General features: G+C 40.6%; 1 protein-coding gene and 1 pseudogene across 1 annotated transcript in view; one reads left to right on the top strand and one right to left on the bottom strand.

Moving 5' to 3' along the window:
• Positions 1 to 13,627, top strand: part of MYO3B (myosin IIIB) — a 429,342-nt gene that overhangs the window by 364,359 nt on the left and 51,356 nt on the right. The window lies entirely within an intron of this gene.
• On the bottom strand, positions 926 to 1,017 carry LOC111721818 (annotated as a pseudogene).

The raw sequence follows: 13,627 nt of genomic DNA on the forward strand, positions 1-13,627 counted from the left end.
CGGTGTATTTGGTAACAATGGGCGGGGGCAGAGGGTAGAAGAAGATGAGTGGAGGAAGGCCAGGGACTTCCCATCCGGGCTCTGCTGCTGCTTTTGCTTGACCACACTGACTCTCTAACAGTAAATACTCAGGAATGTTCTAGCAAATGTTCAGGAGTGAGCGCATATGGAGCGTTTGATTTTGTTTGTGTTTAAAATATGGTTTCCACACAGATGGCATTGGTTTAGCTGTTATGTGACTTTGTTCGGATCTTCTTTTGCTCAAATAAGAGCTGAGAACCATAGCTCTTTGAAACTCAAGCCCCCAGGTTCACCTGCTGCTGTTTGACTCACCACGTTCTGCAGAGGTACAGGCTTTTGTCCCTAAGATACCTTTGCTTATCAGTAAGAGTACAGTGATTTCCGTTAGCTCCTGGAGTGTTAGGATTAAGCATGAAAGGAGGCCATGAAAACGGCATGGACTGTGGATTTAGACGTTTAGGTATTTAGATTCCAGAATGGAGTTGTTGTTGTAGGGATCTGGCCGTGATACGAGGGATGACAGAGTCAACTATTTCTTTGAAGGATTGGATAGTATTCTTTTTTTTTTTTTTTGACATGGAGCCTCAAGCTATCCCCCTGGGTAGAGTGCCATGGCATCACAGCTCACAGCAACCTCCAACTCCTGGGCTCAAGTGAGTCTCCTGCCTCAGCCTCCCAAGTAGCTGGGACTACAGGCGCCCGCCACAACGCCTGGCTATTTTTTGGTTGCAGCCATCATCGTTGTTTGGCAGGCCCAGGCTGGGGATTCGAACCTGCCACCTTAGGGGTATGTGGCTGGCGCCTTAGCCGCTTGAGCCACAGGCGCCGAGCCTGGATAGTATTCTTAAAACATGTCCAGGGACAAAGTCTACAAAAACAAAGACAGTGGCATGTGTATTCTATGAAATAGTTGATGTTTTTTATCCTTGTATAGGGGCCATGCTAATCTTCTCTGTATTGTTCCAGTTTTAGTGTATGTGCTGCTGAAGTGAGAGCTAAAGATATTTTTAGACAGCTGGTCTGCCATTTTCCCTTCTAATATTGTTAGTGAGGGTGGGTGGGAGGAGAGAAAAACATGCAGAAAGAACACCTTAAAATTCTACAAATTCATAAAATTGTGAATGTCATTTTTTACTTGTTAATCATCATGCCTACACTTTTCTTTTCTTCTTCTTCTTTTTCTTTCTTTCTTTTTTTTTTTTTTTTTTTGAGAGAAAATGTTGCTGTCACCTTGGGTAGAGTACTGTGGCATCATCGCTTACAGCAGCCTCAAACTCCTGGGTCCCAGCAATCCTCTTACCTCAGCCTCCGGAGTAGCTGGGTCTATGGGTGCCCACCACAAGGCTTAGCTTCTTTTCAATTTTTAGTAGAAATGGAGTCTCACTCTTGCTCAAGCTGGTCTCAAACTTCTGAGCTCAAGCAATCCACCTGCCTGGGGCTTCCGGGGTGCTAGGATTATAGGTTTGAGCCACTGCACCTGGCCATACACGTTCTTGTTATGAGGGACCTGAATACTACTCCCGGGAACGCTAGAGTGCCAGCTTGGTTTCCTCTCTCTGTATTTACCTTTCCATCCATCGGTGGGCTCTTCACCCCTTCTTCCAAAAAAGGTCAGCGTCTCCCTTTTGCATTTCCCCTTTGTAGCACCAGGAGAAAGCAAGGGCACCAAGAGGGTGGGGAAAGGAGTAATTTTAAATAATACTCAAGTAATATATTCTGTTCTTCACATTAATGTGGTATCTTAGCTAAGATAAAATCACAAACTGTGGGATTCATGGGCCTGCACTTGAACTGTGTGCTACTCACATAAGCAGAAGACCCATTTCTTACTATTTTTTTCAAGCTTTACTTAAAAACTGAGAGTCGTGGAAATGTGCTCTTTTATTTCCTAAATCCTAGAATTCAGACTATTTTTCCAGGTCTTTCTGTAGGACCTGGCTATTTTTGAAAGGTCCTAAGGTTTATAAGGCAACATGGATTATTTGAACATGAGAGTATTCCACCCACCTAAATCCTTTTTAACTAATTTGGAAGAGGATTAAGAAGACTCGGATGCCGGTATGATCCTGGAGGAAGATCCAAGATTAATATATTCAGCTGCCAGAACTATTGTTTCAAATGTCATGAAGTCAGGTTTAGACCTTATACAAAAATTCTTGGCTGAAGAAAAGAGTTTTCCAATCTGGAGAAAAACCCAGCTTCCCTGAGCTGCTGTAGCAGGAGTAGGGGAACAATGTTTAGAGGAAAGGGAGACCTGAGTGTAGGACATTAGTGTGAAGGCTGGAGTTGGGTTGGTGTGTTTATCTTTCTTTTTATTTGCTCCTTCTCTTATGCTAGGCAACCTTATGTAATGAGACATATATTTAATCTTTTTCATACTGGATCTCTATGAACAAAATAATAGACTATTCCCTTTTCACAGATGAGGAAACTTCTGCTTCTGGAGGTTGGGTACATTGCCCATGCTGATATAGCCAGAAAGTGTCAGAGCCAAGTTTTAACCAGTCATTTCCTTCTCCAAAGCCTGGGCTCTGGATGTCTTTGCTCCAGGGCAAACACACATTACTCTAGTTAGTGTTGTAAGACGCCTAACACTGCTTTTTGGCAGTTTTCCTTAGTCATTAGGATAAGGCTGGAATGGCTGATTTTACTTAGCAAATGACCATTTTATTCGTTCTTAAAGAAACAGCCATTTGCACATTATTCTGGCCTCGTTTGAAATTTTTCTTAGTGGTTTTGCAGATATCCAGGAAGTTCTCAATTGTTGTACAGACATCAGAACGAATAGTTATTAAACAAATTAGTGTTATCCCAGCAACCTATTCTTGTAATGCTGAGAGGCCTCCAAGAAGAAAATCCAGTGGAAAAAAATAATAAGCAGTAGGCAGGGCATTTAAAGTTCCCACGGCCTTGTCCTTGAGGCTCTCGGTGCCCTTGCTTCCTCCTGGTGCTAGGAACATAGGTGGGAAATGAAAGAGTCTATCTCATCATCCTAAAAGGCTCACCAATAACATCTCCCTTCTGATTTAGGATTACGTCCTACAAGTGTGCTTTTGACACAGCCTTATGTTTACTGAGATACAAACATTTGTATAGATTTAACATTTACACTAGCCAGCTTTCACCAAGCAATGAAGTAATTTAGTAATTTCAACAAACATAAATACCTACAACTATATTTCACTTAGTTTGAGAACTAAGTGAACACATGAACAATGTAATCTATGTTGTAAATCTATGCTTGCTTTCTCATTTATTCCAGGCCAATCTGAGAAATAATAGACATAGATTATTACATATTATTATGTACTATGCAGATCACAGTAAGACTTGCTGGTCATAGTATCACATGCAGGTCATAGTACCACTCACAGGGTCATAGTATCGCAAGCGGGTCATAGTGGGGCTCTTGGGTTATAGTGCCGCACGTGGGTCATAGTACCACATGCGGGTCATAGTACCGCTCGTGGGTCCGGGGTCATAGTACTGCCTGCAGTCTAGTCATAGTACCGCATGAGGGTCATAGTACCACTCGCCAGTTTGGGTCATAGTAGCGCATGTGTGTCATAGTACCATGTGGGGGTCCAGGTCGTAGTACCACCCGCAGGTCATAGTTTTCCTCTGGACAGTCCCAAGTCTCTTTATCCCTTCAGTAACCTATCGTATGAACTCTGATCTTCCATGCTCTGTATTTTGGTTGTGCCTTATAGTTAGTCTCTGTGTCTTATTGATCAGGGATAGGGCTCTATTGACAGATGTATATTTTTTAAGGCTATACTGTAAATCTCTAAGGCAGAGCCACTCTCTATGGGAGAATTCTATTATTTTGGAAATTGTACTTCTACTAGGGTACAATATATATATATATATATATGCACACTATGTTATACCAGCAAAATTTAACTGTATTTAATTTAGAATCAAACTACTTGCAAATCAAAGTACAAAAGGATTGTAGAGTCACTACCCATGTGATTAATTCAAAATAAATTCTTCCAAAAAGAACTATGTCTAGGCCTAAGAACATCAGTCTATGATCCAAAGACAACTGTCAGTGCCATTTTAAGTCTAGAGAACTGTTTACTTTCCAAAGCAAATGAACAGCTGAGAAAAAGCAATTAACTTTATAAGTAAACAGAAATAATTTGTTAGCAATTAGTGGAATGCACATGTCACTTTGACTTCTCATTGATGCAGAGTTCTCCTAAATTCCATTTCTAAATAAGCTCTAAGTAGAAGAAATGACTGTTCCAGCACAAGCTAGAAGAATATTTCAAATTAAGAAGTGAAAAGATTAATGCTAATATATATTTAATTTTTTTAAGAACAGGAAAAAGCTTTATCAGGAAAACACCCACACTTGAATGTTTATTGCAGCACAAATCACAATTGCAAAGATGTGGAATCAACCCAAGTGGCCAGCAATTCATGAATGGATTAATAAAATGTGGTATATGTATGAGGTCTGACAATTAATTTTGAGAACTTGCCACTGTACACTTACATTGGCAGCACTGTACAAACAACTTGGTATAGTTTCATAACCTTGTTATATCAGTCTTTCACAGTTGTGTTCATGTTGACATGTGGTGTGTCTTGCTGAGTGGTGTTCATTACTGCTGTTGTACGTTTTTGTGTGCTGTCATGAGAATGTCAGAGTTTGAATTAGAGCAATGAACAAACATTTGTAAATTTATTGTTAAAAAAAATTTCTTGTTAAACTTGGCAAAAGTGGAAATTAAATCAGGGACATGTTATTACAAGTTTATGGGGATAATGTCCTGAAGAAAACGGCAGTGAACAAATGGATTAAACACTTTTTCTGAGGGGAAAGAAAGTGTCACTGATGAAAAGAGTTCAGGGCAGCCAGTAACAAGCAGAACAGAGGGAAACATTATAAAAATTCATCAAATCATGGGCTAACATTGAGAAGCATAGAAGACCAAGTAAACATAAAGAGAAATACAGGAAAATCTTAATTGAAAATCTCAGACAACGACTCAAGACTCTAACATCATGACAATGCACCAGCTCCCATGGCACTGTCTATAAAGGAGTTTTTAGCCAGTAAACTAATAACTGTATTAGAACACCCTCCTTACTCACCTGATTTGGCCCCCAATTACTTTATTCTTTACCCAAAGATAAAGGAAATTTTGAAAGGAAGAGATTTTGATGACATTCAAGACATCAAAGGTAATATGACTATGGCTTTGATGGACATTCCAGAAAAAAAGTTCCAAAACTAGATCATAAGCCCCCTGAAATGTGACAGTCTTTATGTCAGGCACACAATTGGCCTCTCCTTAACCTTCATCAGGTTTCAAAAATACTCAATTCTAATTGGTTTTATTTTCAGTTGGCCACTATTTGATTTATGGAGATTGACCAGTGTAGTATATATGGTTTTTAGGATTTCAACACAATTTGGGGATTTTTTTTTTTTTTTTTTGCAATGCAGATATTTTCCTTTTGCCCAAGGTAATAATAGACAGGGATGAAAACACTGCTTTAAAGAGGGTGTCTGATGATTTACATATTTTAAAAGTATTAAGATCAAAGGTAATGAGAATTTAATCCATATGGCATGCAGAAGATAAATAAGAATATTAATACTGTATCAAATACTAATTAAAAGAAACACATGGATCTAATTTTAAGAATGTAATGCAAGGATAAAATTCTCTTTGTAAAGTCAAGACATGATTCTCTTATAAAAAGGGCAGTTATGGTGAGTTGTTTTCCCCACACACAGGGTGAGAAATGGCTGGTTCATATATACCATATATGAATAGCTTTTTAGAATCAAGATAATAATTATGAGCGCAATGATTGTGCTTTAAAAGCTGACAAAGTGTTTTCACATCTTTTTTGATCCTCAAAGCAAACTAGAACTCTCACTCCCATTACATTGAAGAGGAAATGTGGTCACAGAGGCAAATGAATCCAGACCTAACCAATCAATCTCAATCTTTACTCCTTTCTCTTTCTCTTCCTCTTCTCTTTTTCTGCTTCTCCCCACCTCCTTTAATAGTTACTATTCAGAAGGGTCCAGGGAGATGAGTACTCTCATTCACTGAGAATAATGGGTGTATGAACTGGTTTTTAGAGTATCTACAATGGTTCATATACTTTACAATAATCATCTTCCTCCCAGGAATCTAAGAAAATAATCAAAGATATGGTGAAAATGTTTATGCCTGAGGGTATCTGCAGCATTTACAAGTGAAATTTGTTTTTTTTTTTTGAGACAGAGGGTCACTTTGTCACCCTCTGTAGAGTGCTGTGGCGTCACAGCTCACAGAAACTTCCAGGTCTTGGGCTTAGGCAATTTTCTTGCCTCAGTCTCCCAGTAGCTGGGACTACAGGTACTCACCACAACGCCCGGCTGTTTTTTTTTGGCCGGGGCAGGGTTTGAACTTGCCACCTCTGGCATATGGGGCTAGCGCCCTATTCCTCTGAGCCACAGATGCTGCCTGTACCAGGCTATTTTTTGTTGCAGTTTGAACCCACCACCCTTGTCTGAGTATATGGGGCCGGGACCCTACTTACTGAACCATGGGCACTGCTCCACAAGTGAAAATTTTTAATAAATCAAATGTCTAGCAAAATAAGAATGTTTGGATTACAGTATATCTTAAATGATATAACAGCAGGACCCTATTAATTAATATAAATAATTAAAATTGGTTTTATAAAGAACATTTACAATTGCTAGCAAGTGTTTGTATGTTGTAAGAAAAAAGTACACTATAAAGTAGATAATATAATTTTATATATATACCCACATATTTATACTAATTTTATCTTTATTTGGATCAGCAAACATTTTCTGTAGGAAACCAGAGAGTAAATATTTTAAGCTTTGTAGGCCAACAAGTCTTTGTTGTCATTATTCAACCCTGCCATTGTAGGGGGAAAGAAGCATACAAATACGGCTGTGTCCCAATACATTTGAATTTCATATAATTTTTATTTGCCACAAAATATTAGTACTCTTTGGAGGATTTTTTTAAACCAACAATTTAGAAAAGTAAAAACCATCCTCAGCTCACTGACTGTACAAAAACAGCAGTGGGCAAATATGGCCCAAGGGTCACAACGTCTGATTGACATTATGGACAGAAATACCCTAAAATAATTACCTCTGGTAACAGACCCATGAGCAGTCTTTATTTTCTTTCTTAATATGCTTACCTATGCTTTCTACATTTTCTCTGTACACATATAAATTATACTTTAAAATTGGGGGGAAAACAAGCATTATTTTTTATAAGAAAGAGGCTGTCCAAGTTTAACAAATGGTAACTGGCAGGGGCAGGTTTTGAACAGAAAACCCCCTTTGTTACAAGGAGGCCTTCCAGGCGTCCTCAAACTACGGCCCGCAGGCCACATGCAGCCCACCTAGGACATTTATCTGGCCGGCCAGTTGTTTTTGCCGCCGTGGCCTGTCCTGCTTAGCAGCCAACTCCTCCCAGGGCCTGCAGTCCGGCCCTCCAACGGTCTGAGGGACGGTGCACTGGCCCCCTGTTTAAAAAGTTTGAGGACCCCTGCCTCGCCTCCTAGAATCTCATAGCTGGAAGGCTATTTAGAGATCTATGCATAGCAACCCTTTAGTTTACAAAGGAAATGAAGACTCCAGAAATTCAAACAGTTTTTCCAAGATCACATGGCAATTAGTAACATAGTCCCAGTTAGCTCCAAGCCCCCAGACTCCTCCTATACAGGTCTCTTTTTTTAAAGAATTTAACAATTTAACGATTTGTTGGTTGTTAACCAATATTAGAGAACTGAAAAAGCAAGCAGAAACCCAACGGTATCCAGATATAATAACTTTAGGATACAGCTACCACTCCTGAAGCTTGAGGAACAGAGAGAAGATGTTGATACGGGATTTTTGACTTTAGATTTCCAGGATCTTGGTCTCCACGATTCGATGAATGAGTCGACGGACCATAGAATGAACAGTGAGGTTTTATTTACAGCTCAAAGAACCAAACCGCCTTGCAGGGCAGGATGTGAGTGTTACAACTCTTATGAAAACAACTCTTACAAAGAGCCAAGCCTCTTTGTAGTGCAGGATCAGCAGTAGAAGTGTTACAGCTCCTACAAAGAGCCAAGCCTCTTTGTAGAGCAGGATCAGCAATAGAAGTATTACAGCTCTCGCTCTTCCTTCCTTGAAGTTCTGCAACAGCTTGCTGAAGTCTTGTTCTTCTGCTCTATCTTCCTCCAATGGCTATGGGGATTTTCTCTCAGGCTCTCTGCTCAGGGGTCTTATATAGGGGTAATAGCTGTGATTGGTCTATAAAATAGACCAGTCAGGAGCAGGATTGAAAATGGACCAATCAGGGATGCACCAGAAGAATCGCTAATGTTTTCCCCTGATCTGCCTGGTCTTTTTTGTTACTGGAGCCTCTGGTAGGAGAGGAAAGCTCCCCCTTTGGCTCCAGCCTGCTGCTTTCTGTGCCAGCTGCTGCCAAGGCAGAGCGAGCAGGTCCTCTAGTGCCGCTCTACCGAGCCTCTGGTGGAGGAGGGAAGCTCCCCACCACTTGCTCCAACCTGCAGGTTCCTTTGCCAGCTGCTGCTGCCAAGACAGAAATGGCAGGTCCCCCAGCCCTGCTGGGCTGAGCTGGCTGGGGTGCCACTTTTCCGGTATCAATGTGATTGTTTAATAGAACTTAGGCTGGGAGGAGGGGCCTCAGAAGGTTGAAATCCAAACCTCTGACTAGGGTCACCGTCAGACTGGTCTCAGAGGAGATTATTTAGGCTGGTTCTGGGAGGGGTGGGGATACTCGGAACTGGAACTGCTGCTGCTGCTGCTGCTGCTGCTGCTGAAATCAAGTGTTGCTACATGGATAAAGATCCGCTGCTGGGTTGACACCAGAGGAACAAAAACGAAATAGGGAAAAGTAAATTACCCCCTCCCCTTCCGGCCTCGCAGCCTCCCTCTAGCGCCCCCTGTCGGCTGTCTAACCTAGTGTTATTGGCAAGGAAGAAGCAGGACTGTAGCTCCTCGTTCCATCCTGCAAAAGCGTGTTGGGGAACCAGGCATGGTGGTTCACCGCTGCAACCCTCGCACTTTGGGAGGCGCGGTGGGAGAATTGATTCACGCCTGCAGTTGGAGACCAGCCTGAGCAAGAGCAAACCCCCCATCTCTACAAAAAAATTGGCCAGGTGTGGTGGAGTACATCTGTAGTCCCAGCTACTCAGGAGGCAAGTAGGTCATGTTAGCCTGGGAGCTGGAGGTTGTCGTGAGCTATGATATGCCACTGCACTGTGTTTGGGGCTACAGAATGAGACTCTTGTTGTCTCAAACAAACAAACAAAAAAGTAAACATCCAGAGTGAACCAATCACCTCTAATTTATCACTTCCCTGAAAATGTATTTTTACCTTTGATTTTAATCTCCTTGAGGGCAGTGTCTGTAACTGTTTCAAGTATGCCCAGTGAGTCCTGTTACAGCATCTGTTAGCTGGCCGGCAGATGATAAATGCTGGTTGAATAGTTAGCTAGGTATCAGCTATCAGTTGGTATTAAAGGACTAAAAAGTTTTAATCTTCATTTTTGTTTGCTACCTCATATATGAAAGCTAGGTTTCTTCGGTCTCTGGATTCATGAATAAATACTACTAATCTGTGACTCAGCAACTCCATTTAGCAGTATGAGGTTGGAGATTACAAGGATATGAATTCCTCAGAGGAGGTGATGGTGGCTTTTGGGTAATGTTTAATATTACTGTGCACTTTAAAATGGACTATCTTAAATTTGAGAAAATTCATTTTCCTGTAAGTGACTTTAAGCAGAGAAACATTTCATTAGCTCCTCTTCCCAAGTCCCGAGGAGCTCTGAAATGTGAACCGAAGCTCTCTCCCACTGCCTGGAGCGCCTTCACAACATCAAACGCTTAATGAAAATGTTTTTCTCAAACCTCAAGCACTTCCAAATATTAAATGTGAAGAGGAAAGATTTTGCTCAAACTGCAAAGTGTTCTAGAACTGCAGGGTATGTGAGAATCTGCATGTACTGTACGTGCACACACACAGGAATGTTTTTCCTGTTTAACATTTTGGAAAGAAACTTAATATTATGCCTAACCCTCTCTAAGCGAGGCTGCATAAACAGCCATACCTGTCTGGTTTGGGCTGGTCCCCAGTCTTAACCTCAAGGGTTCATCATGAAGAAGGAGGAGGAGCATATGCCATCTCCAAATCACTGGCAAGCTGTCAGCCAGAGAGAGAAAGGGGTTCTCACAGACACAAGGTCGCAGCCTGCTGCTTTTGAGGTTGTAATGTCTGGGGATTACACGTAGCTTAAAACCTAAGGGAGGCTGTTTGTGGGGAGGGGGCAGAGGTGGTCAAGAGAATAACAAGGCAGATTAATTTTGATTATATCCATCTGACTAAAGCACAATTTTAAGGGCTGATCTGGTCTTTTAAAACAGAACAGCTGTTGAGTATTTGAAGTTTCATCTTCTCCTGAGGTTCTCTGAAGTACTTTGTTTTAAATAAATAATATCGCAAGTAGTTTCCAGTGAGTGGGTATTGGAACCATAGTGTTCATTGTCTGCTGAAGTATTTCAAAAGCATCCTAAGGTAAACATGGGGAACACTTAATTAGTGCTAAAATTTGTATTTTACGTAATTTGTGCTTTGTTAAAAATGTATTAATCTAGGCTAGGAATATATTCATTGTATTATTTACAATTTGCACTCGCTTCTCTGAACTAACTGCTGAAATATTGCCATTGTTCACTTGCAAAACTTGCTTTAACAAGTAGATATTATGATCTGTACCCCCAACCCCTCTCAGGAATTGTGCCATCCTCAGCCTGTGGTAGCATTACATGGAGGGCCTGGAAAGCTTACCTATGGCTCCAAACTGCTATGCACTTTCTTAGAAAAATGACTTTGTAGCCTGGCATGATGGCTCACACCTGTAATCCAAGTACTCTGGGAGGCCGAGGCAGGTGGATTGCTTGATCTTAGGAGTTGGAGACCAGCCTGAGCAAGAGCAAGACCCTGTCTCTACTAAAAATAGAAAAAAACCTAGCCAGGCATTGTAGAGGGCACATGTAAGGCCCAGCTACTTGGGTGGCTGAGGCAAGGAGGATCACTTGAGCCCAAGAGTTTGAGGTTGCCGTGAGCTATGATACCAGAGCACTCTATGCACAGCAACAGAGTGAAAAAAGAAAAATGACTTTGTAACTGAAATCCTTACAGTCTAGGGAATAAGTTATTGTTTTTAAGAAATCTATTTTCTCGTTAGTCGATAAATCTGGGCAAACAAAAAGTTATTGATTGAATTTAAGTACTCAGCATGTTTATGGAACATGTCACTGTGGAGAAGTAGTTATTCATACAAAGGCAATAGAAGGATACCTCTTGGTTGCATAATTGGTTAAAGGAGAAACTATGACTAGCAAGAGCTGGAAAATCAGCATACCAATTGTAAAGCTTTAAGACCTGTAAACTATATGCTTTCTTTGAACAAGACCTTTCCAAGTGACTTGAGCACAGCAGGGGTGCTGTCAGTCACAACACCAATTGTTACAGCTTTGACTTTTTTAATATAATTATAAAATATTTTGAACACCCAGAAGAGAAGAAAAATATGAAAACACTGACACAGTAGGTCTTAATGTCTTAGCATATTTGCTTCAAGTTTTCTTAAATTTAAATTTAAAATAACAAAATTAAAATCTGCCTCCATTACCCGGTCTTAATTTTATCCTTCTTCTCTTATCCCTGTAGCATTAATCATACTGTCCCGAATTTTCATTTCATTCCCTGCCATGTTTGTTTGTTTGTTTGTTTGAAGCAGAGTCTTATTTTGTCTCCCTCAGTAGAGTCTGTGGTATCACAGCTCACAGCAACCTCAAACTCTTGGGCTTAAGTGGTTCTCTTGACTCAGCCTTCCAAGTAGCTGGGACTACAGGTGTCCACCACAACACCTGGCCATTTTTTGTTATTGTTGTTGCAGTTGTCGTTGTTTAGCAGGCCCGGGCCAGGTTGGAACCCACCATCCTCAGTGTATGTGGCAGGCGCCCTAACCACTGAGTACAGGTGCTGAACCCCCTGCCATGTTTTATAGTTTTACCAAATAGGAGGAAGCAGGAGCGGCAGTGGGTAGGGTGCCAGCCACATACCCTGGGGCTGGCAGGATTCGAATCCAGCCCAGGCCTGCTAAAACAATGATGACAACTACAATGAAAAAAGTAACCAGGCATCGTGGCAGGTGCCTATAGTCCCAGCTACTTGGGAGGCTGAGGCAAGAGAATTGCTTAAGCCCAAGAGTTCAAGGTTGCTGTGAGCTGTGACACTACAGCACTCTACCCAGGGCAAGAGTTTAAGACTTTGTCTCAAAAAAATAAATAAAAATAAATAGGCAGAAGCCATTTTATCCTGAAGCTAAGGAGTCTTAGGCTTCTCAGACACTCAATCCCACCATATCCTCCAAGGCCTAAAAATTGTCAGGGCTACTGTCCAGGAAGCAGCCACAGCCACTGGTTGGAAACCTGGAGCATCACCCAAGCCTAGGGGACCATTCCAGGTCTGAAGTTAGTTGTCCTGGCACTGCCAGCACTACCTCCATAGCCTCCCACCTCCCAAGGAGAATCTGCACCTAGAGCATCTCCCTGCACCATACTCAACCCTGCGAAAAGGAGCTGCTCCTTGCTCAGACCCCATAGCCCGGGCTGCCCTGGGAATCTTGCCCAGAGAGGTCAAAGGACCACTCTACTACACAGAAGAACAGAAGTTACAGAGTTGTGATGCTTAGAGAAGTACCATTTTTTCCCTTAAATTTGTTGATCAACCATGCTAAAGATAGAATTTTCTTTTCATTCTCTATAGAAATTTACAAAATTGGAGTCAAAAAGATTGCAGCTAACAAATGTAAGAAAAGTGGTATCATAAAGGCATGTTTAATAGTTTATAATAATATTATAATACAAGTGCTTTATTGAATTTTGTTATTTGTTGTATTTGTCAGCTTTAAAAATTTTATATTAATAATTTGTTATAATTTTTCTTATTAAAAATTAATATTCAATTTTCTATCTAATTTTATATTTATAATTTTATATTCATTTCCTTAAAGAGGACTCCCCAGATTGTATAAGGTTTCAGTCCCACAAAATGTGCTTATATATATATATAAAAGCACAAATAGCATATGTTTTTAAACTTTCTATAAATGCAAATTATTTTTATCATTCTTCAGAGTTTTTTTTTCTTGAAATGTTTCTAATATTTATCCCTGTTAATACATATAGCACTCTCATTAACTTTATGAGTATAACACAATATCTATTCCCTTTTTTCACTGATAATAGTCTGTTCATAATTTCTCACTATTATAAATGAGGCTGTGATGACTGTTCTTATGTATCTCCTTATACACAAGCACAGTGAGTTTTCTGGGGTACACAAATCCCTAGAAAGAAATTGGTGCACCATATAGGATGCACATCTATTATTTAAAACATTGCTGAATTGCTCTCCAAAAATGTAATACAAATTTGCACTCACACCAGCAGACTATGAGTCTTCCTTTTCTCCACATTCTTAGCAACTCTTAGAATTTTCACATTAAAAAAAAAAAAAAA

The sequence above is a fragment of the Otolemur garnettii genome, unplaced genomic scaffold, assembly GCF_000181295.1.
Source record: "Otolemur garnettii isolate 467f Iridium unplaced genomic scaffold, OtoGar3 scaffold00187, whole genome shotgun sequence".
Taxonomy (NCBI): domain Eukaryota; kingdom Metazoa; phylum Chordata; class Mammalia; order Primates; family Galagidae; genus Otolemur; species Otolemur garnettii.